The sequence below is a fragment of the Aotus nancymaae genome, unplaced genomic scaffold (genome assembly GCF_030222135.1).
Source record: "Aotus nancymaae isolate 86718 unplaced genomic scaffold, 86718_ANA_hifiasm-v0.15.2.pri h1tg000079l, whole genome shotgun sequence".
NCBI classification, from domain to species: Eukaryota; Metazoa; Chordata; class Mammalia; order Primates; family Aotidae; genus Aotus; species Aotus nancymaae.
This window is the reverse complement of record NW_026988494.1, coordinates 29288952-29316869: the sequence shown is the minus strand read 5'-3', so window position 1 is coordinate 29316869 and position 27918 is coordinate 29288952. Positions and strand designations below refer to the sequence as shown.

The 27918-nt window shown below is 48.5% G+C and overlaps 1 protein-coding gene across 1 annotated transcript in view; it reads right to left on the bottom strand.

Annotated features, from left to right (window-relative positions):
• BLK (BLK proto-oncogene, Src family tyrosine kinase) overlaps positions 1 to 27273 on the bottom strand; it is a 77447-nt gene extending 50174 nt beyond the window's left edge. Inside the window, exon 1 of the mRNA XM_012457350.3 lies at positions 26775 to 27273. The gene's annotated coding sequence lies outside the window, so the exon portion shown is untranslated. The remainder of the gene's footprint in view (positions 1 to 26774) is intronic.
• Positions 27274 to 27918: the final 645 nt, after the last annotated feature.

Sequence of the window (27918 nt, the reverse complement as noted above, 5' to 3'; positions counted from 1 at the left end):
AGGCTGGGAGTATGTGGCATGATCATGGCTCACTGCAGCCTCAACCTCCTGGGCTCAAGTGATCCTCCCACCTACCTCAGCCTCCCAAGCAGCTGGGACGGCAGGCATGCACCGCCACATCCAGCTAATTTTTGTATATTTTTATAGAGACAGGTTTTTGCCATGTTGACCAGGCTGGTCCTGAAATCCTGGACTCAAGCAATCTGCCTACCTTACTTAGCCTCCCAAAGTGCTGGGATTACACATGTGAGCCACCACGCTCGGCTATATGGTTCTGAATGCTAACTTGTCTTTTCATAGTGGAATGAGCCCTCTTTACTCATAGTAAACACCATGTTTGATTCAAATTGCTTGGTTTTTTTTGTTTTTGTTTTTGTTTTTTGAGATAGAGTCTTGCTCTGTCACCCAGGCTGGAGTGCAACGGAGCGATCTCGGCTCACTACAACCTCCACCTCCCGGGTTTAAGTGATTCTCCTGCCTCAGCCTCCCAAGTAGCTGGGACTACAGGCACATACTACCAGGCCTGGCTAACTTTTTGTATTTTTAGTAGAGACAGGGTTTCACCATGTTAGCCAGGATGGTCTTGATCTCCTGACCTTGTGATCTGCCTGCCTTGGCCTCCCAAAGCATTGGGATTACAGCGTGAGTCATCGTGCCTGGCCAAATTGCTTGTTTTGTTTTTTAGAAGCATTTTGATTCTATATTAATAAGCCAAAGTTATCTGTGGTTTGTGTGTGACTACTTATTTTTTCATAAAACTCAAAACTTTACATGAAAATAATATGTGCTCATTACAGAAAAATATTTAAACATAGGACATTATTTTAAAAAAATTTCCCATGTCCTGAATACACAGAATATTTTGGTGTATTTCTTCTTAGTCTTTCTGGCAGTGGGGGCAGTGAGAGATATGCACATTTTCAAGTTGTTTATGAAACTCAAATCAGTATACAGTAGAGTTTAAACGGAGCGCTTGGAGTGTGACAGCTAGGATTCAAATCCTCACATTACACTCCACAAACTACACCACATTTGTCAGCTTCCTTGATCTGTTTATGTCTCATTTGCTCGGTCAATAAAATTGAGATAATAATAACTACCTCACAGTGTTGTTCCAAGAATTAGGAAATAAAAGGTTATTACCTCTCACATCACATAAATGAACTGTGATGACGCTGCTTGTAAACACGTTTGTATGTTTATTACTTAATACTATACCATAAACCTTTTTATATCATTCAAGCTTTAATAAATACCACTTTTGACATTTCACTACTACTTGTGTGAACATATGAATGTATGTATGTATATAGCTTCATCTAACATTCGTGTATGAATTATCGCCTACATTTAAGAATTCTTCCCTCAGTTTAGGCTCTCAGAATTATTACTTTGGTCTGATACCAGGGGAGTGTTTGGGGGTTCCTGGTCTAGACTGCCCAAGTTGCTGTCCAGAAAGGCTGTGACAGTGTTGGCTCCCAGCGGCCCCACATGAAGGCAGCGAGGTCCTCTAGCACCCAGGGGAGACCCAGAGAGGGTGTGATTCCTTCCCATGAGGATTCATTATCCCCTGAACAAGAACTTTTGAGATTGATCTTGCACCAGGCTGGAGGCTACAGCCCACATTCTAGCTGACGCAGGGTGGAGAGTGGAAGGGAAGGCAGACAGCAGACCAGCAAAGTAAACAGCCACTGATTTCCAGGAGAGTCAAGTGCCACGAAGAGATTCAAATAGGATGATGAGACAGAATCATCGCACAGGCCCAGGGCTATTCGGATCAGAGAAAGACCTCTCCCAGAAGGCGCAATGTGTGCTGGGGTCTTCAGTGGCAAGGAGAGGTTTTGCAAAGCACAGAGGGCAGAGCAGAGAGATGGCTCCAAATGGGCACAGGCTTGGCGGGTTCCCGGAGGAGGAAGAAGCTCCTTGCACTTGGAGTGGAGCAGCCAGGGATGGCGAGAGGAGGGCAGGGCCTGGAGACCAGCTGGGGAAGTAGTGGAATTTGTTTCCAGTGCCATGTTGAGCCATTGTATGGTTTTAAGCAGGGGCAAACTCACCTCTAAAGGGATCACTGCAGCTGCTGTGTGGAGGAGACTGTGGGGTGCCAGGGAAGCAGGACGCTAGGTGGGAGGTCACTGCAGGAGACTGGTGAGAGGTGGATGTGGCAGGGGGAGGGCGCTGTTAGTGGAAATGGTGAAGTGGATGGAAATGCTGAGATGCCAGTGACAGCGTGGCAGTGACTTTCAGAGATGCAGGGGAGAGAGACACCCCTCAATCCTCCCAAAGATTAAAATCTTCTGCCCTCCCCCATCCATCCATGGTGGGCATCTGTGTTCAGAATCGGAACCCAATCTCTAGCAGGCATTTACGGGGAAGTTTTCTAAAAAACTGAATGCACTGAAAAACTCACACGAAAGTGCATGTTCGCTCTGGGAAGCCTAAGCTCTAACAGGATGCACCGTCTAAAAAGGAATCGAGCTGGTGTCTCATCTCAGCTGGGGTCTGAATCTGAAAGTCCATGCCTTGTGGGGAAAGACGCCCAAGCCAAGGCCATTCTGCGCAGGCTGCCGGCACACCTGGGACCTAGGAGAACTGGGCTCTCTGCCTGACTCACCCATGCACCCACTGTGTACCCTGCACACTCTCTTGCCCCTCCAGCCTTGGTTTCCTCTTCTGCAGAGTGAGCTCTGAGTGCCGGCATTGGTGGCAGGCCCTGACAGTGAGGTCGAAGCAAAGGCAGCTCACATCTTGCTCTGATGATGCCTCTAGAAGCCCCCTTCCCTCCCTCGGTGGGCACAGGGCTGGGCTGCCCTCAATACTATGGAGAAATGCAATTCTCTGGCTTTCCAGAAGTCAATGTCAGCTCTGAAAGGTGACCCTTGACTCAGGTTCAAACTGTTGGGGCCTTGGGCATACACTCTTACTCCCTGCAACAGGACCAAGAGCTTTGCCTGCAGCACCAGGCTGCAGCAGGGGTGCTGCCTTGGCTGTGTGTAGCAGCCTGCAAGCCTCTGGCTTGGCTGGGAAGGCAAGAGGGTCTTCAGGAGCTGAAGCTGTCCCTGCCTTGTCAAGGGCCTGACAGCTGTCTCCTCGCCCCACAACGTGCTGTTCGCTCCCACACACCTGAGAAAACCTCAAATATCACACTGAAAGCAGATGAGACCGGAAAGGAAGCCTTGAGTTGCCATCGCAGGAGGATCTGGGAACCTGGAAGCATCTGGAGCATCCAGGCATGCTTGGCAGCTTGGAGGCTCATGCCAAAAAAGGGCCAGGGAAAGTGGCTGGTAGAGGTCAGAGAACCAGCTGACGATGTCACCAAGTGATGTGGCCACCTGGACTTCTAGTAAATGTCTCAGACTTAAAATAGTCAGAGCTGAGTTCTTGGTCATTTTCTATTCTTGTGAATGGCAGCTCCATCTCCCTCATGCTCTTTCTCTCCTATTCTGCACATACAAATCCACATGCAACCCTGATTTCTGTTAGCTGTCCTGTCCGCAGGCAGCCAGAAATAGACATCTCTCTGCCTTGGCTGACAGCTGGGTCTAAGCCACCTTCACTCTCTCCAGGATACACACAGCAACTCCTGACTGCTCCCCTCTTCCCTGCCCTCCCACCCGCCTATTCCCAAAGGCAGCCCACTGTGACTCTAGAAAAACGTTAGGTCCCATCACATCACTTCCGTACTCCGAACTCTCCAGTACACCCCATCTCATTCAGAGTAAACTTCAAAGTCCTGTATGGAGTTTCCTTGACAAATTAAACATAGAATTACCCCATATGATCCAGCAATGCCACTTCTGGGTGTGTACCCAAAATGGCTGAAAGCAGCGACTTAAGCAGATATTTGTACACTCATGTTCACAGCAGCATTGCACAGTGGCTACAATGTGGCAGCAGCCAGTGTCCATGAACAGATGATACATAAACCCAGTGTGGTCTATATGTACAATGGAATTCAGCTTCACAAAGGAAGGAAATTCTGGCCCATGCTACGACATGGGTGAGCCTTGAAGGCACTGTGCTAAGTGAAACAAGCCAGATACAAAAGGACAAACACTGTGTGATTCCACTTAAATGAAGTCCCTAAAGTAGTCAAATTCATAGATACAGATGGTAGAGTAACAGGTGTCAAGGGCTGGGGGCTGGGAGCTGGGTCAGGGAGTTACTTTAACAGGGCTGCTATCACAGATATAGCTCTTGGAGATATGAGGGAAGATAGAAAATACATAGGACCTACTAGATTATCTGTCTCTCAATGGATCATTAATAAATGCTCCTTGAGTAGATCAGAAAGATCTTCCAGGAGAGACAGCGACAGGACAGCCGCCACCATTCCAAACTTTCTCTGCACCATGAGGGGGAAGGGCGGTCGTCAGAACCACCGGCCACGTGCAGGACTCGGGGGCTGTGAAGTCCCCACCGTATTGTGTGGTCTGAGAGTGTCCACCACAGCACCCGTCGGGCCTTCTGTCCTTTCTTACTGTGGCCATCACTGAGAAACACATCAGCCCCTGGCACCCCCATTCTGCTTTCTGTTCTCTGAATGGGACTACTCTAGGCACTCATTTAAATGGAGTTGCACTGTTTCTCCTTTGTGTCTGATTCTTTCCTCTTAGCATAATTGTCTTTGCGGGGCAGCATGTGACGGAATTTCCTTCCTTTCTAAGGCTGAATGGTATTCCCCAGAGTGTACAGGCCACCATCTGCTTATCTGTTCATCTGTGCATGAACGTTCAGTCCATCTGCAATGCCCGCCATCCCAGGCACACGAGTGCACACACATCCCCACACCAGGAGACAAAGGCCTCCCAAAGCCTTTCCTACAGGAAATGCCCTGTGTATTTTCTATTCTATATGATTTTGCTTCTAAAATGCCAGCAGCAGCTCACTCGATTTCATGAACAACTAAGGCGATTCCCTGTTTGATTTCCCATGTGAAGCCGCTTTTCTGAAGAACACAGACTGCGGGAAGATGCTCCGGGCCATCCCCTCATGCAGTGCACTGCCTATGACACAAGGCTCTATGACGTGGGAAACATAGCATTTTTAGCGTCGAGATAATATTTAGAAAAGACAAATGTCTGAAAATTAAGGAGGTAAGTGACGGACCTAAAAACACAGAAAAATAATGCAGTTAAAGAAAATGGAAGGAAGGGGGAAATAGAAGCAGGCACCCAATGAAGGCGGCAGGAAGCAAAGAAGCCAGACAGTAAAAGAAAGCCCGAGAGGGATGCAAGCAAAAAGCGGAGCAGGGAGTACCCCCATGTGTCGGCTGCTTACTTCATCCCAGACACTCCCCCAGGCCCTGAGGATGCAGGTGGAGCCGCCGACGTGCCTGACGCCCTGGCACTGCCTCTCAGCTCCTGTTCATCCCCAAAGCCTCCCAGGAGGCCAGCCTCCACTCTACAGGTAAAGAAATGAAGACAGACAGAGGTCAGGCTTTTTCGAGGTCCCTCAGCCAGGAACGGGGCAGGCAGGTTGCAAGCCCAGGCTGCCTGGATTTCCAAGACCCATCTTCCTTCTCTGCTGTGGCCACCTCCACCCAGCCCAGGGGACAGCACACCCCACTCTAGAGCTTCCATCTCATGGCACCAACCAGCAAAACAGCACAAAACCCTGAAGGTCCTTGGTGCATGGCGACTGGGTGTTTGCAGTGACTGCTGGCCTGTGTGGAGGGAGGGGAAGGACTCCCAGAGGAGCAGCTTGTTGGAGGACAGGGTGAGGAGGACTCCAGAAGACGTGGAGGTCATGTATGCATCGACCCTGGAGTGGGAGCTCCCCAGGAAAGGGAGGGGACTGAGGTTAGCGACCCCCAGATCTGAGCAGGTGGAGCTGGCTGGTGAGTTGCATCAGAAATGATCTAGGACTGTAACAGCTTCCTGGGCTCCTGCATATGATACAGAAAGTCGGAAACAGGGCCAGGAATCTGTATTTTTTACTCCTCACCCCCATTCTGATGCTTAGCCAGGGCTGGAATGGAGCCCTCTGAAGCCTGCAGTGGCCCTGCCACACAGGCATATACACCAGCCACTTGCCAGGATGGGTCCAGAGGGCAGGCTCACAGGCTACTCAAGCCGAGAGGTGGGGACAGTGCAGTCACAAGGGCTGGGTGGACGGAGAAGGCCCACAGTGGCAGCTGTGGCCGGGAACAGCATCTCTGCACAGTGTCACTTGCACCCCAGCCTCTCTCCCAGCTGTCCCCCTGACTGCTCAGAGCTCAGCGTGCAAGAAGGGTCCTCTACTCTACTCTTACGAGGCTTCTGAGACCTGGGTGGCCTGTTGGGCCTCAGACTCCCTGGGGGAGGCCATTGTGGGACGCTTGCCTGTAGACCCCAGACACCCTTGTCCCCGTGTTTAGTGTCCTGCCTTTAGGATGGGACTGACACCAATGCCTTTCTCACAAAGGACAAGCGGATTTTCTCACATTTGCCAGGGCAGCAGACAGGAGCACCTCGGGGACAGATTTTGGCTGAGTTGGAGCAACCGTAAGATTCAGCGACAGGCTGTGCGTGGTCAAGGTGCCCAGGGAGAGACCTTACCCAGACTCTATTCACTTGAAATCACGAGGATTTTCCCTCGCTCATTTCCTGAGATCCCGAACAGTACGGTTCCTTGTGCCAGAAGGGAAGGTCCGGATCCCCTTGGCAGATCCCGTGTCATGACAGGTTTTATTGGGTTCCATGTCATAAAACACCAGACCCACGGAGACCTATAAAACGTCCCAAACATTTCCCTCGCAAAAGTCAGGCCAAGGTGTTGAATTCTTTCCAAGGCGCAGGCTTCTCCAAGTGATGGGAGACTCTGAATCCACCTGGTCTGGGCCCGGCCGCTCTGTTACTCCAACCTGACTTCACACGGGGTCCCCATGCAGCGCCGCGGTGTGGGCTGCCCACTGGCCACACTTAAGTCACGTGGAATTCAGTGAACGCCTGCAACCTGTCCTGAGCACCACTCTGTAACTCTGGCTGATTATTTAGAAGGCACTTTGGGAGTGCAATGCCTCAAAGGCCTCCCTGGATCACTTGGTATGAATTTTGCAGCCCCAGGTGCAATCTTGTATGAGTCACTTCATCTCATTGCTTCTGTCTCCTCTGAGCAAGGAGGGCTGTGGGTGGATGATCTCAGAGTCGCCTCCAGCCGTAACGTTCAGGGGCTATGATTCCACCACAGATTTAGGAGGCGCGGAGGGACAGACAGCCTGGGCTCTGCTCACAGCTGCGGAGAAAGAGCGTGGAGCCTGGAGATGGTCTAGCCCCAGCACTTTTCTGCCCTAAAGAAGCCCGGGGGTTACCCGGGGCTCCATCAGGAATGGTGCTCTGGTTTCTCTTCACCTCTCCACTCCCTCTCAGTCTCCACCATGGTCCACAAATCACCAAAGTCTTCATTGCTGCCAGCATCAGCCTTGTTCCCCTGCTTTTCCATCTCCCCCTCCGTACCATCCACACTCACTTCAAGACTCAGAGGTCCCAGTTCCTGAGCCAACTGCGTGTGGTGTATGGAGGGCAAGCCCTGGGACCCAGCATGCTATGCTGAGGTGCTGAGGCTCAAGGCAGAGACCGATCTAAGCAGTGGGCATGGACAGGAGGGATCTCATAGGAGGATAAAACAAGAAAAGAAAATATTTTATCAAGGACAAAAAAGAATTTCGAGAGAATCTTGCTTCAGCTTTCAATGAATGAATAATTCTTTTAGAAAGGCAATCATGTTATGTGGCCCATAAGACCTTAAAATTGAACAATCTGGCCAGCTGTGGTAGCTCATGCCTATAATCCCAGCAATTTGGGAGGCCAAGGCGGGTGGATCACTCGAGTTCAGGAGCTTGAGACCAGCCTGGCCAACATGGGGAAACCTTGTCTCTACTAAAAGAACAAAAATTAGCCACGCATGGTGGTGGGCGGCACCTGTATTCCCAGCTACTCAAGAGGCCAAGGCATGAGAATTGCTTGAATTTGGGAAGGAGAGGTCGCAGTGAGCCAGGATTGCACCACTGTACTCCAGCCTGGGCGACGGAGTGAGACTGTCTAAAAAATATAATAAATAAAAATTGAATAATTGTACCCATCATTATAAGACAAGGTAAAGCCAAAAAAGCCAAAGTGCTCTCATGAAAGCTAGTTCTTAAGTGATTTCATGTTACAGGATTCAGAACATATAAAGTACTTGGAAGAGTGCCTTGAACTAAGCACTCTATAAATATTAGTTATTACTATATCATGGCACAATAATATTGTAGCAGTCACCCCAAACCACGAAGAAATTATTGTATTTATTAAGTTAGAAGACTGCGTATGGCTGGGCGCAGCAGCTCATGCCTGTAATCCCAGCACTTTGGGAGGCTGAGGCAGGAGGATCACTTGAGGTCAGGAGTTCGAGACCAGCCTGGTCAAGATGGTGAAACCCTGTCTCTAACTAAAAATACAAAAATTAATGTGGTAGTGGGTGGCGCCTGTAGTCCCAGATACTTGGGAGGCTGAGAAAAGAGAATCGCTTGAACCTGGGAGGTAGAGTTTGCAGTGATCCGAGATTGTACTACTGCACTCCAGCCTGGGTGACAGAGCAAGACTCTGTCTCAGAAAAAACAAAGAGCAAAAACAAAAAAAAACAGAAGCCAATGTAATTTACAGCAAAATTTTAAAATCTCTCTGAGCCTCAGTGGCTTTATCTATGAAGTGGGCGGTGGAAATATGTTTTCTGCCTGACTTAAAGGATCTTATTGATAATACAAAAATAATTTGTAAAACATAAAGTCCCATATAAAATCTCTGTTGAGACCAAATTATAAAAGCTAAATGATTATAACTGCTGTTTTTTCAGACTATCTACATCTATGTTAGATGGCTAACATGTTGTCAGAGTGATTTCAGGACAGGGTTTAGGATGAGGAATTTTACATGCTTATGATGATATTGACTAGACCGTGTTATGAGATCATAACCGTGTATGAGAACAATACAGATCAAAACTGTATTGTTTGTTTGAGAGCTAAACAAACAATACAGTTTTCTTTGGTGTCCTCCATGGGTCCGCTTGAAGAACTAGTCTTCATTCAAGATGTCGTCCACACATCACCAACCAGTACTCATGAAGTCATCCCTTCTGAGCCCACAGTGCCTCTTACAGACCAGTAGCAGAGAACGCAAGTCCGCATGTCTGCTGTCTAAACTAGACTCCTGGGCTCTTCAAAGAAAATGCTTTTTGTTTATTTGGTTGTCGATCTTTGTATTTTCAGACCCCATCTTACCACTCGAAACACTGTAGACATGCAGTAAATCTTTCTCTTCTTTGAATGAATAAATAATCAAACAATGACAGAAAACCCAAATATAAGAAAATGCTTACTTTCCACCTCTCGAGAGCATCCCAGTGCCAGAAGGAGTAAATAGTTTAATTTGCCAAGACAATGATAGAAAGATATCATTCACACCCCCAACCAGTGATATCCTGAATATTGATTATGGATCATTAGCTAATACTTTGGGGTCAAGAAGACACCCTGATCTCATGTTGAATGTTGCACTACATCTAAGATGCCCAAAATGAAAATATAATTTTCTCCTTTTTGTTGCATGACTCTTTGCCATATTTCATGAAGTCTATCCCCTTTAATGACTGCCAGTTTTCATCAATAATCAGTGGGAAACCTAGCAGAGATTCCCAGAGGAAGAAAGGAGAAGAGAAATTGGATTACACCCTATGTTCTTTGCTCCAGGTATACACACTTGAGTTAAAGGAAATTTAAGACAGAATTACTAAGAGAGAAAGGAAATCAAACGCATTTAGGAAGTCAAAGTCACTCACTGGTGCCAGAGAGGTTGTTGTTAATAGAAATGACTATGTGAAGAGAAAAGGCCAAACTGTATTCAGGACGTCAATGGGCTGAAGTCTCTGACTCGGTTGGGTGGGACTTTCGGGTTTGGTCTCTTGAATTTCCAGGATTCCTTGGCTCCTTCAGCCTTAAGTAATAACACTTCAGTTTGGTAAATACCGCTAACCTCCTATGGTGAATGCTTGTAGCAGGAAAGAGCAATTAACCAACCACAAATATTTCTGTGTCAGTCTGACTCCCTGGTGAGAAATGCAAAGTCTGTGGGATCCATCTGTTTTTAAAATGCCAAAACATGTCCTTTAGTTAAGAACCACGGATGGCCATAATCAAGGCTGAATCTGATACTTTAACACATTAGCAATTAGCTTTGATTAAAAAAGTAGAAATAGAAGCAACTGCCTTAACCAAGAGGCTAATTATTTATTTAATTGTATTTGTTTGAGACAGAAACTCTCTGTGTCATCCAGGCTGGAGTGCAGTGGTGTGATCTCGGTTCACTGCAACCTCCACTTCCCAGGTTCAAGTAATTCTCTAGCCTCAACTTTCCGAGTAGCTAGGGCTATAGGCACTCGCCACCAGGCCTGGCTAATTTTTGTATTTTTAGTAGAGATGGGGTTTCACCATGTTGACCAGGCTGGCCTTGAACTCCTGATCTCAAGTGATCCGCCCGCCTCTGCCTCTCAAAGTGCTGGGATTACGGGCATGAGCCACCGTGCCAGCTCATGAAGAAGCACGTTAGCACAGCAGGTGTATGCATACAGACTTGACAGCAAGACAGAATGGGTTCAAATCCAAGGATCCCCACGTGCTCACCATGTGCTCTTTGGCCAGTACTTCTGAACCTCAGTTTTTTCATCCTTAAAAAGGGTTTAATATATTCTTCATCCCATTACTGGACCTCTGTATCTAAGCAAAGATCTTTCTATTTCTTTCATTTCAATCTCAGATTCCCGGAAAGGGGGAAAGAGACACAGAGAGAGAGACTTGGGATTTTTAAAAAACATTTTTGGGGCCACAGCCCCCATTGAGAACCTGATGGAATTACAGACACTATCACTAGAAAATACACTTATTACATACATGCAAAATATTGCGCCCAGCTTCAGGACCTCTCCCCCGACAAAGCCCCACAGTTATTCATGGACCTCTGATTGGAAACCCTGGTTTGCATGATGGGACAAATGCAGCCAAAGCCTTGGGTTTTGTTTCCTTATGAGTCATTTCATTTCACAGAGAGGAAAGTCTGCTCTCCAGCCAAAGACCACATCAGTGACCCTGGCCAGCAAGCATGGCTGTCAAGAAGCTGGAGAAGAGAGATGAAAAATCAGGTCACTATCACACTCACTTTAAATGCAATTCAAAGCTCACCCCACTCCTGCCCCCAAAAGAGTGTTTCATCTCCCCATATCCTCATAATTCTTTGACAGGATTAGGAAAGAATAGTCTCCAGCTCCATGATGTAATTCAGAATGACTTTGCAAGCTGCATGTTATTTTTTCAATCATCACCCTCTATAACGATGAAAAATATGGAAGCAAACGAAACACTCGATTAAAACGGTGATACCGAGTTCATACGACGAAACATTATGCAGGCTCAAAAATGATCATTTTGAGTCCTCAAAAGTGATCAAAAGTAGCAGTGGGAAAGATGCTTATGTTATGATAAAAAGAAAAGAGAATCCAATGTGTTATGCTCTTTAGGATTCCAGCAATGAAAACTGTGCACCCGATAAATCAAGATGAGCGGCTCTTAGGTAAGAGTGTTAGCTCGGCAGCATTATTGATGATTTATATCTGTTTTCAACATTTTCTAGGGTATTATATAATTTTTATAGTTTAAAAGTCAGGAGAAAATTATACATCTGTGCAAAATCAGCCTGTTCTTCCAAGCGGCTGCGGCCAGCCTGCCCCTCTGAGCGACCCAGCTCTTTCCATGGCTTCTCTGGTGATTAGGCTGAAAAGGCAGCTGGGTAGCTGCAGACTCACAGAGTACCCCCCAGGCTTAGACAACCACAGAACCCAAGCTGGGTGAGTGGAAACAGTGGCAAGGCACAGTCGCATCCCAGCGCCCGCCCTGCTTCCTATCAGGCCCCATGCAGTGTGAGTCTGCCGCATGAAGACTGGCTCATGGAAGCAGGTGAGGCATTTCCATCTCTAAATACATGAGAGCCTCTGATTTTTGGATTCATGTTACCCATGAATTGGCTGTAAGCCAGCTGTGAATGACCTGACCAGGGCAACAGCCCTATAGGTGGTAGGCAGCAAAGTCCCAGGGCTGCCATACCCCAGGCCTGGCTGGCTTCCTGCCGGCATTGGCTAATGCTGGAAACAGATGTGGGGTCCCCATGACATCCCTACGGGTGCTGTGAGATTAGCTATTCCCATGGCCGCCACCGAGAGAGCATTGCCAAGTTTCCTGCTCTGTAACTTGAGGGAGGAGTAGCAGCTTCAACAATCAAGTGGCTGCTGTGACCTGGTAAAGGGTCAGGGTCAGCACCTGAGTCATTGTTGTGATGCCTGCTAAGTTATGGCAGTGCCAGCTGCACCAGCTCAAGGCCCACTTGCTCCCCATGGGCTGGGCTGCTACCGACCTCCCTTGCCTGCAGCTGGGGGAAGTGATGAGTGGGAGGCACAAAGGGCCCCCAGCATTTCCTTTTCAAAGCTCTCAGTGGATGGGCAGGTGCTTCCTTCCAGCCCTCCACAGCTCCTCTGGCCTCTGCACAAGTGATCTGCTCTGTTGTCTGATGACCCCAAAGGGCAGGACCGGCCCCCATCACAGTTGTATTTGGGTCGGAAGGACAGATGGGTGCACACAGCCGACACTAGGGGCTGTCTTGTTTCTGCCCCGAGGCCCAGCACACTGTCTGGCTTTCTGCATGTCTCCACAAGTAACGACTGACCAGTGACAGTTCCAATGCTAGGTGACTCGAAGGCAGAGGGAATGCGGGAGAGGACTGACATGAGGACCTTCTGGCCTAGGGTGGACAGAAGCAGAAAGCAAGAAAGACGTGAAAAGCCACGGGTTGGGGCTGGAGCTACTGTGTGGACAGGAATGCGGCTCACCAGGAGGGGCCAAGAAGGCCCCACGGCTCCTCCACAGGGCCACGTCTCAGACAAGCTTGCACCAGAGCCTCCTAGTGGAGGAAAGCCGTTCTGAGTCCCAGGTTTCCCGAGGCCTGCAATCACCCAGTACATGCCCCATGTGAGCACAGCTCGAGCTCACCGTTCTTGGCTCTTGATCTCCCCCAAGTAGTTGTGCGTGTATCTGCGAGTGACAGATGATTTCACAGCATGTGCTTAGCCCTCGTGCCATGACACTCTTCTCTTGCCCTACAGCAGTGGCAGAGGCGGTGGTTAATGAAGGTGGGTGGAGTGTTCAGGGCACTGGCTCTGGAGTCACACCGTCCTGAGCATGTGCTTTGGCTCTGGTCCTTCCAGCCCTGGGCCATCGGGCATGTTCCTGATGACATCACGGGGCTGTTGTGAGGACGATGTGACTTTAGGGGTGAGAAGCACCCAAAGCCTGGCGGCGATCCCCTACTTGACCAGCGTGCCTGATGTGCCACACAGAGCCACAGGAGGGCACACTGGAAGGCTGTCAACTTTACCCCTGATTAGCAGTGCTGGGCCCTGAAGCCCAGAGAGAGGAAGTCATCCAGCCAGATGGCCAGGCCAGTGCCCAGGTGTAGAAATGCTGGCTTGAAGAGAAAACTAGCTTGCCATGGCTGACCATCTTAGCAATCACTTCCCTGCTCTCCTGGCCTCAGCTTCCCCCTCCGGTCCTAATCCAGGTTGCCATCCTGCCTCGCTGTCATCTGCACCCTCAGCCAGGCCGATCTTTGACACCCACTGAGCTTGATGTTGACATGGGCCAGTAACCCCCCAAACCCCCAAGCTGGTCCACTGGGACTCTCTGACCGGTTTCTCCTAAATTCCAAGCACTTGGCCACTACTTACCTGGACCTTTTATCTTCACTGGGTCCACTAAACTCCTGTCTCTTCAAAGTTCTTTTAGAGCACTGACTTGCCTTCTTCTAAAAGCTCCCCAAAGCCCTGCAGGGTGGGTGGTGTCTTCCTCTGCAGTTGGGGTGGCCACCCCTGTCTTTCTTGGGGGTCATGACAGGCCCTTCCCTTGGTAGGATCCATTAGTGACAGCTGCATGGTGGTCCAGGCCAGGCCCACTGCAAATCCAGGACCATTCCCAGGGGCAGGGTTTGCCATGGGAGGAAGGTAGGGCATTCTGTCTTATTCTTTTACAATCCCAGTCCATCGTCCTTCCAATTCTAACTAGTTGTCAAGCTGTCCATCCGCCCTAGCCTGCCTCAGTTTCCTTCCTCACTTCGCTCTTCTGGTGCCAAGGGTGTTGTTACTCTGCTCCTGGCTTTGTAAAATCGCAGTGTACATTTATACTCCATGCTGGAAAAAACATCAGCATTACAAGCTCAGTGATGCTTACACACTGCTCTGTCAGCAGATGGGACAGACCTGCTTTTCTGAGACTGTTCTTCCTTCTGTTTATTATTTTCTCCACCCACACCTGAACCCATTTATGTTGGTTCTGGACCCACTGTCACGGGGAAGCAGAAAGAAAAACGAAAGAACTTTCCTGCTTTAAGCCTGTGATGCAGATATGACCGACTGAGAGATCTTGTGGAGACAGTTTGGGCAGATGGGTCTCAAGTGGCCTCCCTGAGAGTCCCACCTCGGGGGGACCCGGAGTGGGAGAATGCATCCCTTGCCCTGGGATGTGGCCCAGAATCTCTGAGAAGGGGCTCAGCCAGGGCCAGATGTTGACATGACACATCCTAGCAACCCCCTGCACGAAATGATGACAAAGACCAGAGAGGCGACCCCTGAATTCCTGAGACTCATGGGGTTCCCAGAACTTGGACCCAACCATGGAGAAAGGGGTGAACACCCTGAGCTGAGACATCAGTTTCCTCTCCCCAATAGGGACATAGGTGTTACCAAACAGATGTTCTATTTTTGCACACCAAGCTGTGGACTGTGATTCACACTCAACATACATAAATTCACTCTGTCAATCATTCACCTAAGCCCACCCACACCCTTCCAGAGGCCAGAAATGCCTTCATAAGAAGCCTAACCCACCCTTCCACCTTCCATGAAGCTAATGTCATTGCCAACAATTGCAAAGGTTCAGCACATTCTGTCATTTTGTTTTTTTCTAAAAAATGATAAATGAGCCAAATACATCTTCCTAAGTGTCTTCAGGCTGTGTGACCTTGAGAAGGTAAAAGAGAATAAAGACATGAGACAAATTCTGCCCTGGCATTATCCTCCCCTAGGTCTGTAAACAGGACATAGAAGAGCTTCAAGCACATTCAAGGTCACCTTAAAGACACCCCATGATGTGGCAAAGAGACAGCTCCAGAGCCAGGCTGGTCACCGTCTGCGTGACCTCAGGAAAGGCACTCAGCTCTCCAGGTGTGCGTTGGAGAACCAGGATGAAGAGCCACGTGTACCTGGCAACCGGTCCAAAGCCTGTTCTACCATCCGCCTCCCTGTTGGGTCCAGTGCAGAAAGTGATTTGTCATGCCTGGTGGGGCCAGGGGCAGGGCAAGAGGTAGATGGAGAGAGGGCTCATTGGAGGCAGGGACATTAGGACTGGACTTCCAAGGATACATAGGAGCTCTCTGAGGGAGATGGGCATTTCAGGCAGGGAGTGGGGTTGTCAACAGCTCTGAAGTGTCATGTGTGCCAGGGAGTCCTCGGCGACAGGACAAATGGGCCCAGCATTCCTGGAGAAGAAAGGAGACCCAGACTGTCCACTCCTTGGAGGCCTCGATGGGAGATTTGGCCCTTGTTTTCAAACACAGAGGAGTTTATGGTGGTTTTGACCTGGGGGATGATGTAGCCACATTTGCTTTTAGAAAGACCTTGCCAGCCACACATGGAATGGATTAGAGTGGCTGCAGAAAGAGAGATGAGCTCCAAAAATGCAGGACTATCCAGTCTAGAGGTGGGAGGGCCTGAACAAAAGCAGTGGAGCTTGGGAGTAAATTTGAGAAAGGAGAGAACAGGCGTTACTGCAATTTTGCCCTTACTTAGGGACGCTGGCCAGAGGCTACGGTTGGCTCTGTATTGAGATGTGAGTGTCCAGGCCACCCTCTGGCTTGGCAGGTCACCATGCTGGGCTCGGGGACAAGGAGTGGAGGGAATGGGTGCTGTCTCCCTTCTCCAGGCCCATTCCAAGTAGAAAATAGAGATGTCTTGCCACTGGACAACAGGAAACTTTGTATGGTAGAAAGAATAAAAGAACTCTGTGAAGGATGGTACTCCCAGCGACTCGATTTCTACAAAATAGGTGAGGCTTGGGAATCTTTATGGCACAGAATTTATTCGTTCACTTTTGTTGCAATGGTGTTTGTCATGGTAGATGATTTTGCTGTTGTTTTTGGTAAGTGTGTAGGTATACCTGTATGGGTATCTGTTTATCTTTGTGTGTTCCTCTGTGTCTATGTATTTCCATGTGTCTATGCGTGTGTTCTCATGCATGTGTGTCTGCATCTGTGTCTGTATGCATGTATGTGTCTGCATGTGTCTGTGCATGTGTGTTTGTCTGTGTGTGCATATATTCTATAGCAGTTACCCCCTTGCCTGCTATATGGCCTCAGAGATGTCCTCTTTTTAGTCTTTCTTGTTGTAAAATCCTTGAAACAGAATCCACATGGACCACTTAACCCAAACACCACATGCTAGAGAGCGCAGGGTACCCAACACTAAATATGCAAGCACCCTTCTCACATCTCATCTCAGGGATGGGGACAGGGGGCACACTTCTCAGTCACTTAGACTGTCCTCCAACAGCAAGTCACCATATTGGAGACATTTTTTGAGCCCATGCTCTGTGGAGCCTAAGCTAGCAGCCCCTCCCACCTGCAATTAAGTAAAAGTATTTAGCCATGAAGATTCATAAAAGATCTTGAACACACGCCCCTGTGATGGCATCACATACACGGATAACCAGCTCCTGAAGGCCCCTGCTTCTCCCCATTCAGATTTATGCCTTCTTCCTCAGTCAGTTGTCAGCAGGTCTTCAGTCAACGAAAGGAAGACGAAATATGAAGATGCCAATTTTCTTACATGCAGGCAGTCCAAATGGCCACAGAGAGGCCACTGTGACAGTCTGAAAATAAATAGGAGGAGGGAGGGAGGAGGGTGGAGCTCCATCATGAGAGGGTGGCTTTATGGGCAGGCAGCAATTAGGGGAACCTGATTCGAAAACAGAAGGTTCCGTGCCGCCGAGATGGATGGTGTGGAGTCATTCCAAGCAACTGCAACGAATGCATGGCATGTGGCCCCCACTGCAATGCCTGCTATCCCTCTTCCAGGGGCCTTGTAGAGAAAGGTTTGAAACCCTTTCCTTGGCCACAGAGGAATGTGACTGTTGTGCAGGTGAATGGGATCTTTCTTTTGTCTTTTTTTTTTTTTTTTTTTTAGATGGAATGTCACTCTGTTGCCCAGACTGGAGTGCAATGGCGCAATCTCGGCCCACAGCAACCTCTGCCTCCCAGGTTCAAGCAGTTCTCCTACCTCAGCCTCCTGAGTAGCTGGGATTACAGGCAAGCCAGGACCCAAGCTCCAAGAAAGGCTGAGGAGATGCCAGTCCCAGGGTAGAACCCCTCATCTCCCGGCTAGGAGCCTCTCTGGGGGTATTTGATTCCCACTTGCCAGTTCTCACAGGGCATTTGTCTTGGTGGCAACGTGGGGTGCAGGAGGCTAGGAAGATGCCCTTGACCAGCAGGGGAGGGAGGGAGCTGGCCCCTTTCACTGAGAGCCTAGCGTGGCCAGCAGCCTCAGCAGAGGTGAGGGCCTGGCAGGAAAATGGGTAGAGTGACCGCTTCCATCCTTCACACCTGCACGTAGGAACCCCCAGCCTGGTGATCAAGAGAGCAAGTGTCTTCTGGCCAGTCTCAGCCCTCAGACCTTGCCAAGGAAGAGAACCTCTGCTCACTTCAGTCAGTGCACAGAGCCCTAGTCCACTGCAGGAAACTGCCTGGCCACATGCTCTCACTGATCCTCTGGCAAACGCCTCTCCAAAAGGGTCACCCTGCATGAAGCTTGGATGCAGGAAAAAGCAGAAAATAAAAAGCATCCTATATCGACACAGGGGCAGGTGACAAAGCTGCACCCTCTCCCTTTGAGAGTTACCAGACTTCAATCCTTCCTGTACCGGCAGCCCCAGATCTTTCTCATCTGATGAAACTGGATAAAATCTACCAACACTCTTTGCAAAAGAGTGCCCACCTACACACAAGCTCATATCCAAAATCAGGAGCTGACAGGCTACCAGGAGACTCATCAGGAGCCCAGGGGCTGGAAGGTCAGAAGCAACTTAATCCATGAAGTGCAGAACATCAAATATCCTTTTAGATGCTACGTGTGGCTGTGTGCTTCACACATACACAAACATTCTCTGCACCTGGACAATCTCCAGCATCAGGGCCTCCTTCAGTTTTGCACCTCAGCTGTGCCTTTTCCTCCCCTGGTCCTTGCTCGGCATCCCTGGTATCAAGGTGTGCAAAGAGGCCAGCAGAGAGTGGGGATGAGAAGGCACCCAAGAGGACACCCTTGTAGCACACGGTTGTGGAAAGCACCAGCCCTTTGGCGAGGGGGGACTTTAGTTGGCAGCAGCTGAAGTAGGCACATGACAGCCATGGGGAGAGGTTCTCCATCCAGGCCCCTAGATCACTCCCCTTCCCTGCCACCGACCACAAAGCAGGGCCACCCACCCGGGTCCCCGCTGTCAACCTCGGGACTCAGGAGAGCCTAGGAGGCAAATTATTCTCCACTTGTTCCCGCTCAGCGAAGCCAGCTGCAGGCAGGAGCAGTTTGCCCTCCAGATACTCTACCTCTCCATGAGTGACGCACTGCGGTCCAGCTTGTGTCCATGTGCAAGAGCCAATTGTTAAATTCTCAGGAATTTTGTGAGCTGAATTATTCAAATCATTATGCAAGATTAAGGTATAAAAAATGATATGGGCCGGGCGTGGTGGCTCACGTCTGTAATCCCAGCACTTTGGGAGGCCGAGGTGGGTGGATCACTTGAGGTCAGGAGTTCAAGACCAGCCTGGCCAATTCTACTAAAAGTACAAAAAATAGCTGGGGATAGTGGCAGGTGCCTGTAATCCCAGCTACTGGGGAGGCTGAGGCAGGAGAATGGCTTGAACCCAGGAGGCGTTGCAGTGAGCCAAGATTGTGCCGCTGCATTCCAGCATGGGTAACAGAGTAAGACTCCGTCTCAAAGGAAAAAAAGAAAAAGAAAAAAAAACCTATATAAATTAAGATGATAAAAAATTAATGTTAAATTATACGATATAATTAAATGATTCTATTAAAACAAAGTTTATAAATACTTAAACCTTATCACTTCCTAATTATTTTTACTACATCTTAATAATAAATGTGCTTTGAGGTTCTTTAATCGACTGTGTCTGTAAGGCGGAAGCATTCTATAGTGCTGTGCTACTGCACGTCTCTTCTCAAACCCATGTCCACGCACATCATGTTGGCAACTTGAAATTAGCCCTGATGGGAGTATTTACACAATAGGAATGGGCAAATGCTACAGATCGACATTGATTTGTTTTGTGGACTTTCTATACTTAAAAGAGCATCTTGTCTGTAGCTAGAACACTGCAAGTAGCACAAAAACTTGAGGAAATTTTTTGAATATTAAAAACTATGATCCAATTCAGCAAAGAAGCCACTCATGGCACGAAGGCTGCAGGCTGCCCCATATCTTTGTTGTTTCACTTTGATTTACTCCTTAGCAGAAATGAACGTTTCAGTGTTCGAGCCAACACTACACCTGATCATCCGCTGCGACCGCTGCTTGGCTACAGCTACGACAGCGACAAAGTCACGAAAGCTTCCTGTGAGACCCAGTTGCCTATGTGGTATTTAGAATAGGGATTGTTGCATATTTTGTTATTTGTAAATTAAATGCTATACATCCTTCGTATCAGTACATGCTATTATGAACTTAGGTATGTATACGGTACATTCGTTTCCCGGAAAGCTGGTTGTTAAACGCTTACTAGCACACCGTGCTCTTCGTCAGCAGGATGCCTACCTTGACCTCACACTTCCCCCATGGCACTGCAGGTGCCAGGGAGCCCATCAGATAGACAGACAGACACCACAAAGTAGAAATGATTCCATTCCATGCTAATGTGTAAAAATAAAGAAAAGGTTAGCCTTTCCTATAAAGCATCAAATAAAATCAAGAAAACGGGCTATTACTTTTGAACCTATTTTCATGTGTAATACATTAAAAAGTATCATTTTATTTATTAAAATAAAATAATAAAATTAAAAGTATTATTTAGTTTCTTATTTTTTTGACTCTGTCGCCCAAGCTGGAGTGCAGTGGTGTGATCTTAACTCACTGCAACCTCCACCTCCTGGGTTCAAGCAATTCTTCTGCCTCAGCCTTCTGAGTAGCTGGGACTAAAGGCATGTGCCACCATGCCCAGCTAACTTTTGTATTTTTAGTAGAGACAGGGTTTCACCATGTTGGCCAGGCTAGTCTCAAAGTCTTGACCTTAAGCAATCCCCTGCCTTGACCTCTCAAAGTGCTGGGATTATAGGTGTGAGCCACCTCAGCTGGCCAAAATAAAAATTATTATTTAATTTTATGTAAAAAACCAACTACACCACAGAAATAGCAGGAATAAAAGAATCTTAAAATGACTCCTGTGTAGCTGGGATTACAGGCATATATATACTCATGGTAGCTCATGCCTGTAATCCCAGCACTTTGGGAGGCCGAGGCGAGCAGATCACTTGAGGTCTGGAGTTTGAGACCAGCCTGGTCAACATGATGAAACCCTGTCTCTATCAAAAAAATACGAAAATTACCTGGGCACGGTGACGCACACCTATAGTCCTAGCTACTCAGGAGGCTGATGTGGGAGAATCGCTTGAACCCAGGAGGCAAAGACTGCAGAACCCTGGAGCCGAGATGAAACCACTGCACTCCAGCCTGGCCAACAGAGTGACACTGTCTCAAGTAACAAACAACAACAAAAACCCCCAAAATCAATAGAAGGTGGAATGTCTGTAAAAATAGGCTACTTCTGTAACTAAAATAGACTCACAGCTGCACATTTCACTGTAGGTTGGCTCCCTCAGTGAACTGCTCTGTTTTTTGCACAGAGAGGGAACTAACCGTTAGTGAGCACACACACTATGTATCAGGCTCTTTCAGAAATGCTGTCCTGCTTGTATTTGTTTGTTTATTCCTTTCCTGGTGTTTCCAGAAAAGATTTGAGACCACTTATAAAAATATATACAATACAACAGAATAGAAAAAGAGACAAAGAAATTAGACCAAAGGGTAAGTTAGGGCAGAAAAAAAATTTGTGTACAAAGCTGGTGCATGGAAATACAGACCGTGACATGCCGGCACCCAGCTGCTAGTGGTTAGATGCAAATTGCGCTCTAAGTGTCCTGGAGTCCAAAGTACAGAGAAGAAAATGATCAGTCTGAAGAGTCATAGTGTCTGTAAGACATCCATTGCTCCAGAGAGGCATGGATTTCCCAGATCTGGAGTCTGAGAGTCATCCTCCCATGACTCCTTCTATGGAAGTCCCAGGTAGAATGGTGAGCAGCTCAGTGTCCTCTCAGCAATAAATGCCACCATGAGTTTCCAACCTCTGTTTCTTATGCAGCCTTCAGCACAAGCCAAGGACAAAGTACTCATGCCAAGAAAGGATGCCCAAGTCTGACTCAGGAAATGAGATTCTCTCAGCATCTCAAGCATTGCGAGATCCAAACACACAGCTCTTGGACTGACTATCTTGATACAGGGAAAGTTCCCAAAATACAGTTATGCATTGCTTAACTACGGGGATCTGTTCTGGAAAACGTGTCATTAGGTGATTTTGTCGTTGTGCGAACACGGTACACAAAACTGAGATGGCAGAGCCTACTCCACACCTAGACCGTGAGGCATAGCCTGTTGCTTCTAGCTACACACCTATACAGCATGTGACTGTGCTAAATACCGCAGGCAACTGTAACCCAATGGTAAATATTTGTGTCTCTAAATATAGAACAAGTGCAGTGAAAACGTAGTGCTGTAATCTTATGAGACCACCATCACATATGTGGTCCGTCACTGACCGAAATCTTGTTATGTGGCCCGTGACAGTCTAGGTTCATGTCTCTCAATCTTATTAAATTTACTTTCTCTTTTGAGAAACAACACGCTCTCCTTTTCGAGACTTCAAAATGATTATTGTGCATAAAAGGAAATCAAAGACGTTATCATGTAAGATGTGTCTTTGTGAAGTACAAGGACCCCCTGGTGGTTCTGACATTGAGAATTGAGTGCAGCCGATAAGAAGAGAAATGCATGCTCCTCAGCTTCCTCACCTAAGAATTAGGGCTTTGCAATTTAATTCTGACAGTACTGTGATACTACCGATGAATAAAGAAATAAGATGAAGAGGGTATAATTAACCTACCTGAGATAGGTAAGGCTGCTAGTATACAGTGGGGCCAAACTATTGTCATCTCAGGAAGGCACACAGTGACTTGGTCACATTGCCAGGGCTGAACCTTGCACTGGGGCCCTCTGGTTGACAAGGCCAGCCATCTAACCGCTACACTGCAGGACAGGACTGCTCAGACGTGGCTGCTTTGTCTGACTTCTATGTCTGAGTCCTTTCCACCTCCTCATATCCACAACATGCTGAGAGAGAAAATTAAAGTATCCTTACTAAATATTTGACTGGATGATTCCAAGTATTTTGGGGTTCACAGACCCCTTTGGGAATCTCATAAAAATGTAAGTACCCACCTACATAAAAACTTGCTTAAAAGTTCAGGGAGCTCAGAGCACCAGGAAACTCATCAGGAGTCCATGGACTCAATGCTCAGAACTCCATCCGTTAAGCACAGAACCTCAAATGCCCTTATAGACACCACATGGCACAGTGTGTTTCACCCATACACAAACCTTCCCTGCACTTGAACGACCTGAATAAATCACACAACTCTTACAGGAAAATCACAGCTTTTGCATCCCAGGCGTCTTGTTTGCCCCCCCCACTGGTCCAGACTCAACATCCTAGGTACCAAAGTGTGTAAAGAGGCCAGTAGAGAGTGGTGATGAGAAGGCACGTGAGAGAACTTCCTTGAATGCAATGAGGGAAGCACCAGTGCATTGATGAAGGGGTACCCACAAGCCCCACAGTGGACGAGGAGGAGCCTCCTAGGCTCAGGAGCCCCATCCCGTAGTTCTGTTCAGTTCTCACATCTGTACTTGGGGGTGGGTGCCACTGCTCCCATTTCACACTCCCAGCTGGCGGGTGCACAGCCAGACAGACCTGGCCGAAAGGAAGCCCTAATGCTTTGCTCTATACCACATTGCCTTGCAGGAAGTGGAATGTGCCAGAGGGCTCAGATGCCTCTTCTCTTTCTTCCAAGGGCCGTGTCAAAACCCCAGCATGCTGACGGCACTGGAGGGCACCATGGTTAGGGATGGTTATTTAATTACCTTTGCTTTTCCTCTTTCAAGCTTTCATCCTCATGTCTTAACCTGAATTTTCATTCAAGGTTTTGCCCTTGTGTCTTTCACTCAAGAACCACTTTACCAGATACCCCTGGTGGGCCAGGCACTGTGCTGCTGGGTGCTGGGACCTAAAGGCACACATAGGGCCGGTCCCTGTCCTCAAGGAGCTCTGGTCCAGAGAGCCTGGCAAGCCTCAAACAACAGCCCCGGGCATGTGCTGGTGGTTGCTGGGAACACACAAATGGGCTTGGGCACCGTGACTGGGAGGAGACATCCGCACTTGCCCAGGACGTCAGAGCAATTGAGAGTTGCCTACATGGGAAGGTGGGGAGGGGATTCAGACAAGCAGGAGCATGTCACGGAACATTCCAGAAATGTGAGGGCTACTGTCACCGCTGCATACAGGCTGACAGCGAGGTAGCAGATGTGACAGGAAAGGCACTTCAGGCCCATGTGTAATCACCACCTTTTAGCTGTGATTTTCCTGTAAGAGTTGTGTGATTTATTTCTAAGTATCTTGAGATTTCCATCTACATGCTGTCTTCCTGCAGCTTTATCATTCTTTCTTCCTTCTCGCCTGCTTCGGAAGCTTTTCTCTAATCAGGTGCAGCGTCACCTTTGAGCAGGGCTCACCTGCTCTTCTGGGCCTGCAAGTGGGGCCAGGTTTCTCTGGCTGTTACCGCTCCACACACATGACCCCTGCAAGCAAGGATGCTGGCCGCTGGTGGGCAGTCCACAAGGCTTCAGACCCCAGGCCACTGGTGGGCCCACAAGATCAGAGTACTCAAACAGGAGCTGGACCTTTGAGTCCCTGCCTACGTCCTGGAGGCCACAGTTTACTCTTGAGGAAGGGCTGTCCAGCCCAGCTCACAGCTGCTTGGCCGGCCAGATTCTGTGGGGCTGTTTGAGCCCAGAGGACAGCAGATTCCATCTGGCTGGAAGACGGTACTCCCCTAGAGGCCCGGGTCCTCACTCCCTCCATTCTTGGCCTTCTGCTTCCTTCCTGGAGAGGAGTCAGGTCTGGGTAGCTGGGCCTGTGCTTGGGGTACCAGGAGCCTACACCAGTGCAGTGAGCTTGGCTAGGCAGACAGTCCTGCAGCCCCTGCCACAGAGCAAAGGCTCAAAAATGCATGCTGGCCCAGTCGCAGTGGCTCATGCCTACAATTCCAGCACTGTGGGAGGCCAAGGTGGGAGGATGGCTTGAAGCCAGGGGTTGGAGACCAGCCTGGGCAACAAAGCAAGACCCACCTCTTCAAAAAATAAGATTTAAAAATCAGCCAGGCACAGTGGCATACCTGTGATCCCAGCTACTCAGGAGGCTGAGGTGGGAGGATCGCTTGAGCCCAGGAGGTCAGTGCTGCAGTGAGCTATGATCTCTTGCCACTGTACTCCAGCCTGGGCAACAGAGCAAGACCCCATCTGTGAAAAACAAACAAACAAAAAATACAAAAAATAACTCCCACAAAACCCAATGAACAACAACAACAACAAATCATCCATGAGAAATACCATAAAGAGAGGCAAATACAGAGCTATTCTAGAATAAGGTCGGGGTTGGGAAAGAGAACGATAGATGATCAAAAATGCAAAAGGCCTGCTATATTCCACAATGTTCAAAGAGAGGGCACGACTACCAGGCCATGAATGCCAGTTTTCCCAGGGATGCCCAGGATTTGGAACTTCTGCTCTGAGGAAGAATGAGTCTACTTTTTTTTTTTTTTTTAATATTTTGCAATAATTTTAGATTGGAGAAAAATTACAAAGATAGTCCGGAGAATTTCCATATGTCCTTCCACAGGTCCTCCTAATGTTAACACCTTGACTAACCATGGTACCTTTGCCAGAACTAAGGAGTAACTGTTACCATAATATCAGCGAGACTCCAGGCCTTGTTTCGATTTCATCTATTTTTCCACCAATGACCTTTGCAGTGTTGTTCTAGGATTCAATACAGGATGCAAATTCTGGGTTTGGGTGTCCTGACTGTCATGTCTCCTCTGATCTGTGGCACTTGCCCTGTCTTTGTTTTTCATGACCTTGACTCTTTTTTTTTTTTGAGTCAGAGTTTCATTCTTGTTGCCGAGGCTGGAGTGCAGTGGTGCAATCTTGGCTCACTGCAACCTCCGCCTCCCGGGTAAAAACAATTCTCCTGCCTCAGCCTCCCGAGTAGCTGGGATTACAGGCATGCGCCACCACACCCGGCTAATTTTTGTATTTTTAGTAGAGACAGGGTTTCTCCATGTTGGTCAGGCTAGTCTCAAACCCCTGACCTCAGGTGATCCACCTGCCTCAGCCTCCCAAAGTGCTGGGATTACTGGCGTGAACCACCGCACCCGGCCTGATCTTGACATTTTTGAAGGTGAAACCTGTTGTGGAATCTTCCCTAGTTTGGATGTGTCTGATACGTTCTCATGATTAGACTGGGGTTATGAGTTGATGGGAAGAACTGCACTGTCGTGACAGGTCACAATAGCAGCTCATCTTATCCCTGGTGATGCTAAGCTTGATCGCTTGGTGAAGCTGGCATCTGCAGCTTTCTCCACGACAGAGCAACCATTTCTCCCTTTCCATATCCCTAGTCCAGGCCTCACTCAAGGTGAGGGGAATTAAGTCTCCCTCTCCCAAGGGAGGAGGATCTGCACATATCACAGCAAACTCTTCTCTGTTACTGCAAACGCACGATTCCTTAGTTCCTTGGTAATGTGGGTAGATGAGGGTGAACTTCATCTACACACATTACAAGATAAGTGGAAAAGCTGGCCAAGCCTTACTATTTAAATAAATCCTTTCAAAATATGTGATCAACAGCTTTCCTTTTCACAGTTGGTGTTTCCTGGCGAGACAGATCTCTTAACCAAGATCATTGTAAATCCATTCAGTTACCCCATCCCCGAATGCCTGAACAATGGAACAACTTCACTCAGAAACAAACAAAATAAAATGAAAGCAACAACCAGTAATTTGCCTTGAGCCAGACGCTCCCTGCGTGTGCCCGCTAACCTCCATACACTCTGCACAGACGATATCACCTTCTATCAAGAGGCCAAGTGACTCGCCCACAGTGCAGCGGTGGCCTGTGTGTGCCCACACGACCCCCTTTCCACAGCCCACATCCCTTCTTTCCTCTGTGGCACATTCACTGCTTTTTCCAACTTCCGGAGCCCAAAAAGCAGAATCTACCCTGGATGGATAAACTTTTATAAATGAAAAATTCTCAAAACTGGAAACACACAAACCATGGGGCAATTGATTCATAGCTGAGGCAGACATCCTATTCATGCCTCTTCCTCCATCTGTAGCACCCACAGCAATGTCCCTGCCTGCTGTCCCCACAACAGGCCTTAGAGCACTATTTGCACAATTTACAGGCAGACGATCAAGAACCCGGAAGACGAAGCCTCACCTTGGCAATGCTTCAGTGGTGTTGCACCATAGCTCTTCAAATCCTGGCACCCTTACAGTGGAGCAGACTTCTAGCAACAACCAGCAGCTTCCAACACCATCCTAAAGCAAACGCCAGTCCCAGATGAATTCTTCTCATCTCAATCAGTTTTCATGGCTTGTGGCTTTCTGGCAGCAGACAGAGGTGGCAGCACCCCGGTCTGCAATCAGAGCCTCCCCAGCCCCCAGTGAGCAAGTGCAGCAGGGGCCCCGCCCTCAAGCCGAGCCCTGCTGAAGCTCCTGTGGGCTTCCTGGGCTTGGTGCAGGGGGTCCCTCTGCTCCATGAAAATGCCTGAGGAACGACCATGAGCAGCTGCCCTTTCCCTGGCCCTGGGCCACATGGGTCACAATGCCCCTCTGTCACCAGAAAGTTTTCTCATGGGGTTTTGGTTTAACAGCATGGCTGGTGTTTTTCCTGCACCAAGTCTGACAGAGTTAGCAAACCTCCACGCTGACTCTATAAGGTAATTTGCCTGCCATGTGGACAGATGCTGCAGAGCTCAGGGAGAGGTCTTGGGCTCTGCCGTGTGCCATCTGTGTGCACCAGGGAAGCTGTTCTCTCAGCCTCACTGGTTTTGTGTTGTCTTTCTTTAAATGATGTTAATAATAGCTGGCACACAGGACATAATCAGCATTAAGTGGTAGAATGGGCATGAACGGTGGGCGCAGAATTGGTGCTCGGTAAAAGCTAATTCCTCATGTGCTTTACAGTACCCCAGCCAGCAGTTGACTTATATTTCTTCAATGGTGGCAATTTACTTACTTGGCTATGAAAACTCAGAGGAGAGAACAAGAGTAATGGAGGTGATGGGAGAAGGATTCCAACATTTAGAGTGGTGAGTGGTGCCTGGAGTGGTGGGTGGTGTCCTGTACCACCCACCAGCAGTCAAGGGACCAGTGGGAACAAGAAGGCTTCTGAGATGACCTCAGAGCCTTGCTGGTCAAACCAGGCATGGTGAGCCAATCACTGGTCAGCTGGTTCCTTTCCACCGGTGTCTTGATCGGGCTTATCAGAGGAAGCCACTCAGTGGGCTCTCTCTTCTCCCTTCATGGTCTTGGATCCTTGAGAGTGGGTGTGGGAGGCAGACAGGCCAGCTTCTGCTGCA